Source organism: Vicia villosa, linkage group LG5 (assembly GCF_029867415.1).
Source record: "Vicia villosa cultivar HV-30 ecotype Madison, WI linkage group LG5, Vvil1.0, whole genome shotgun sequence".
NCBI lineage: Eukaryota > Viridiplantae > Streptophyta > Magnoliopsida > Fabales > Fabaceae > Vicia > Vicia villosa.
Genome location: NC_081184.1, coordinates 9,450,519 through 9,456,518, shown reverse-complemented (window position 1 = coordinate 9,456,518; position 6,000 = coordinate 9,450,519).

Genomic DNA, 6,000 nt, shown 5'->3' with positions numbered 1-6,000 from the left:
GACTTAGCAAAGTTTTAAACTTAGCAAAGTTTTCAATCAAGATGAATGATTTTGATTTTATTTTTAGAAAGTATTTATATACCGTAGTTAACGAGAGCGCTGCTATACGGGGGGATACGAGAGCGCTTTTCTGGAAAAAGTGCTGCTATAGGGGGACTACGAGAGTGCTTTTGGAGTTTCAAAAGCGTTGTCGTTACCTACGCCAGCGCTGGCTTTGACAGCGCTTTTAAGTGCTCTAAAAGCCATAAAAAAACGCTTTAGAAGCCCTTGTACGTTGTAGTGGTTTGATGTAATCTAATAGATTAAGCTCGGTGTATAAAAAATGAGTGGTACAATTTCTCGAATTTGCGGTAAGAAAACTTTCTATCAATAATGACATCAATTTCTCGGTGTATAAAACGTGTCAGAACGGCACAAATGGGCGACGTGGCCGAGATATCAAGGATGAAAATGGAGCAGAACTGCGGTGGAACGGCCGTTTTTTCCCGTGTACAAATTTTTAACCATTGGAGCACTATAGTTTACTCGTAGGATCGGACAATGTTACAGTTTCAAGCGAATCTGGGTAACTTAATACATACGGGTATAGGTAGCTTCAGATCTTGCATCGGCGAGGCGCCACACAACCACCATAATCATTATTACTCAAACAGAGGATGTCACCTCTCACCGCTCAGTTTTGTGGTGGAGTTTGCATACATATAATAAGTTGCGCCGACACGATAGAAATAGAAGAAAATAGAAGAAGATGAACGTGGAGGTAGATAGAAATAAAAGAACATGAAGTTCATAAAAACAGAAGAAGATGAACATGGAGGCATAGAAGCATTTTAATAATACTAGTATAAATGAATGAATAGAGATTTGAAAAATCAAACAATTTAGAAAATTGAAAAGAGAAAGTGATACTCAAAAAGCCACTTTACAAAACTCATAAAGCCACTTTGCAAAACCCTGTACAACATCAAATATAATAATATAATATTTATTGAAAAAAAACAGATAAAAACAACTACAACAGATAATAGTAATGAAAATAATTATTCCTCCTAAAAAATAATAAATAACAGTAGTACAGTAATAATTTTTATTTCTAATTATAGCTTCATGAATTTTAACTCATTTATTTTAGTTTTTAACCATTATGTATTAATTAATAATTAAATATATTAATGTCTGCATCACTAAATAACCACTATTTTGTTTTGCATTTCCGTTCTGTTCCAATTTTTTGAATGGTCGCGATGCACTGTTATCCGAGTTTAACCTATGGTCTCTAATGAATAATGTTTAATTTCAATATGCGTTTATCTTGAATGCATTTAGATAAATAATTAGCTGAGGTGTTATAACAAAGAAAATATATTTTACTCTCTTTAATCGGGTATTCTTTAAGAAGATATTTAATTTATAAGAGTTTGGTTCTCTATATCATTTTAGGTCATGTTCTCAGTCATTGCCTATACCTCTTCTTCAACCTTGTTTTTCATTTTGCCTCTAATTAGTATGTGTAAACGAATTCGGGTATGAGGTCTCAAACCTTGATTAAATATAGTATTTTTCTCTTTATATGAGTGTATATCTTAAAAGTCACATCTTCTTTGCATATTATGCAATTCCATGTGGATTAGTTGTTTCCAAAGTCTCATTGGGCTGACTCTAATGTTAACTTATTCTTCATATTCCTTTTTTAAATATATTAGTCTTCTTTTAGGGTAGTGAGAACTAAATTTTTGATGTCAAAGGGAATTATCACTGTTACAAATATTATATTTTATGATAAAAAAACTTTTACCTTATCCAACAAAAAATCGAGGTAAAATTCCACGATGCGCTACATTTTATTTCTCAAGAAATCATCATCTATTCTCTCGATTTCAGCAAAAATTGAGGGGTAAACTAGTTCAGGGTACATGTTTCGAGTCCTAGCAACTTTAATTTTTGTTATTTTTCTTTAAAAGTGGCGCCTTTCTTATTATTTAAGATTGTATTCCATCGATTTCTCAAATAACCGAGGGGGTATGATACTCAGATTTTACTATAAAAGGAGAATCTCTTTAAGTTTTATCCTAAACCTAACTCACTTGCTAAGCCGTTCCATACTCTTAAACATCATTTTTTCTCAAATGGATTACGAGACAAGAATTTTTTTTGGTTCTGTGTTGTTTTTCTACTTGTAACAACCTTTAACAAATCATTTTTATGTTCTTGTAATCTATCTCACGTAATGGTGTTGTCTTTTGTTGTTGTTGTTGTTGTTTGTCATCGTTAGCATTGTGTTAACAAAACATATTTTTATTTTGGAATAACTTTTCAATATTGTCAATCAAAGAAAACTTTCTATAATATATATTGATTTCTTCGATTGACAATATTGAGAAATTTATTCTTAATCATATTGCAACACATAAAAAAATGGCGAATGGTAGAAAAGTGAAAAAGAAAACAATACATGTTACAATAATTTTTTCCATTCACTATTTTTTTTTGGCAATAAAAGTAAAAAAAAATTAATCAAAGGATATATATATATATATATATATATATATATATATATATATATATATATATATATATATATTTAAAAAATCAACCATACAAAGCAAGGTGATCCTATAGATCCAACCTATCCAAACAAGACAAAAAGACTAGTATACTATATCATTATCTTTGTATGGTGACTTCTAATTTTTCTATGTTACCACCCCCTGTACACAATGCTATCTTTAATGCTATCTTCTATACAATTTGTATCAACTGTATTCCTAAAGCATATGTTATTTCTCATTTTCTAAAAATTGTATAATGTCTCAGCTATGGTCATTTTCAGCAGGGCTGCTCTCCGCCCTTTCCCTTTGGTAACTTCAGTGAGCCATGTCAGCTCATCTTCCCACTGTTTGTGTTTATGGCCAATCTAGAGCCACTCAAGACTACTCCTCTAAATGGGTTCAGTAGCAGTGCATTGGAAGAATAAGTGATCAATAGTTTCATCTTCATTATTACACAAGCTGCAAACACTTTCTTGTATCCTGCCTAATATTTTCATGCCTATCTTTAGTTGCAAGTTTTTTGTGACAAGCCAACCATATACAAACCACTACTCGCGGTATGGATTTGTTGTTTCTCATGATGTTGCTCTAGGTAACTCTATTTCCATCATCAATCAAACAATTATAGAAAGTTGTTGCTCTGAATTTATGCTGCAACAGAGCCAAATCCCATTGTTACTAGATCTCAATTATATTTTGCCTTTGCTTCAGGATACTTTTGGAGATCCAACTATTCTGATTGTTTATCTCATACTCCACGACATCAGTTCTATTAAAATAATATTTATGCATCCATTTAACCCATAGGTTCTCAACTTTCCTACACAAGTTCCATAAGCATTTAAGCATTATAACATTGTTCCACAATTGAAGATTGATAACCTGTAGGCCTCTTTGAGCATGTGTTTGCAAACTCTTTTCCAAGCCGCAAGGATTTTCTTTCTCTTCTCATCAGAACTTGTCCAAATGAAGCTCATGTAGATACTATCTATTTTCTTAAGCACAAACTTTGGAAGAGGAAAAAAACTCATCCAAAACTGGGCTATTGCATAAGTGATACTCTTGACAAGCTGTATTCTACCAGCATAATTCAGTAGTTTGGTTGTCCAATGATGCATCCTGCCAACTATCTTGTCAACCAAAGGCATGTAATGATGGATGGTAAGCTTTTTGCAAGTGAGAGGCACTCCAAGATATTTAACAAGAAGAGCTCCTTCTTAGAATCCACTTATGTTTTTCAGGAGGTGCTTAATGTTGTTATGAATCCCTCCAAAGAAAATCTTGCTTTTTATGGTATTTTCCACTAATCCAGTGGAATCAGTAAACTTTCTAAAAGCATTATGCATTATCTCGACAGAAATAGTATCTCCTCCGCAGAATAATAAAACATCATCAACAAATATCAGATTGGTTAAATTCAGCTTCTCACATTTGGCATGGTGATTGAAATTAGGATCTTGTTGCATCTTATGCATAGTCCTATGCATAAATTCCATGATAATGATAAATAACAATGGTGATATGGGGTCACCATGTCTGATTCCTCTCTTGGCTTCCATAAACTCATTCAGGTTACCATTCACATTGAATTTGTAAGACATTGTAGTCACACTGTCTAGAATCCAAACCTATGAACTATCTAGGTAAACTTAATTCCTTTAGAATATATTCCATAGCCCTCCAGTTCATCATGTCATATACCTTCTGTAATTCAATTTGCATCATGACCCTACGGGTACCACCCTTCCGACTATAACCCTTCAACAACTCATAAGCCATGAGAATATGGTTATGAATGTTTTGGCGTGGAATGAAAGCAGCCTCACAGTTATTCATAAAGCTAGGAAGGACCTTCCCCAGCCTATCTGTCATGATTCTAGATATTATTTTCTCTAAAATCGTGCATCCTGCTATGGGTCTGAAATCTTTAGCACCCTTAGGATCTCCCCTTTAGGAAGAAGAGTGACTACTGTGCTATTAAAAGCCTTGTTAATGGGTCATGTTTCAAAAAATTCCTTAACTGATGCAGTGACATCCTTTTTTATGATATGCCAACAAGCCTTGAAAAATTTTGAGCCAAAAGCATCCATACCTGGAGATTTCAAATCACTAATGCCATTAAGAGCTCTTAGAATATCATGGTTTGTGACATCTTTGATCAAGGATTCTCTTTTTTCCATATTCAATTGGGGTCCCATCCTCATGGCCTCAATGTCAATATGGTGGAGATTGTTGTCTTCCTTACCGATAAGATCTCCATAGAACTCCAATATCTCGTTTTCTATATCTTCTTAATTATGAAGTAAAGTGACATCAGCTTTCTGCAATCCTCTCATGTTTTTGACACTTTGTTTGGCTTTGACAGAAGCATATAAAAAGGAGTTATTCCCATCTCCTAGTCTTATCCAATCAACTTTGGATCTCTGCATCAAGATTTTCTCGTCAAGATCATTGAGTTTAATCACTTATTAGTATAGGATTTAATCTTGTCAATGATACTTCTATCCATTCTATTGTTGGTGAGCTCAATCTGGGCTTGTTTCAAATCCTCTCTTGCTTTAACCAAATTCTAATTCAGGTAGGTTAGAGGCCTGCTAAATTTCCTCAATACAGGTTGTAATCATTTAAGTTTTCTCTAGAGCACCATCATGGGGCTTCCTCTAGTAATCTGACCCCAACTGTCTCTGACCATAACTTCAAAACCATCTAAATCCACCAAAGAATTATTGAATCTGAATTGACTCTTAGGTTTTCTCTCAGCATCCTTGTCAGTCACATGTAGCAGAGCATGATCAGACACACTAGGAGGTAAGATATTTAAGTTGGTATCAAGGTTAGATTAAAACCAATCAACATTTCCCAATAATCTGTCAATTCTGGAATAAATTGGCCCAACAGTATGTTTGTTAAACCATGTAAAATAGTTACATATGCTCTCCATTTCACTAAGGCCAGCTCTCAGCATCATATTCTGCATATCAATGTACTCATTTTCAATTACCAATTTGTCACCAATGTGATCCAGCGCTTTTGCAACATTGTTAAAATCTCCAATCACACACCAGGGACCATTCAGAGTACTATGTATGTTCTCAATATCTCTCCACAGATCCTTCCTCTTGTCCAATTGATTATGTGCATAAATTGTTGTCAACCAGTATTTGAAAACACCATTATTGTCATTTATCCTACAATGAACATTTTGGCTGGAACTTTGAATAAACTGAACCTCGACTTTATTAATGTCTCATCCTACCCATATCCTACCATTTTCATGATCCCTATAGTTATCAACCTAATGACCAGTCAAGTGGATTTTCCCAGGAACAGTATAAACTTTACTACATTTCGCTCTTGTTTCAAGCAAAACCAGAATAGTAGGCTTCAACTCATGAAGACGGGAGCTAATCTCCATAATTTTTCCTACTTTATTGAGCCCCATGTGTTCCAA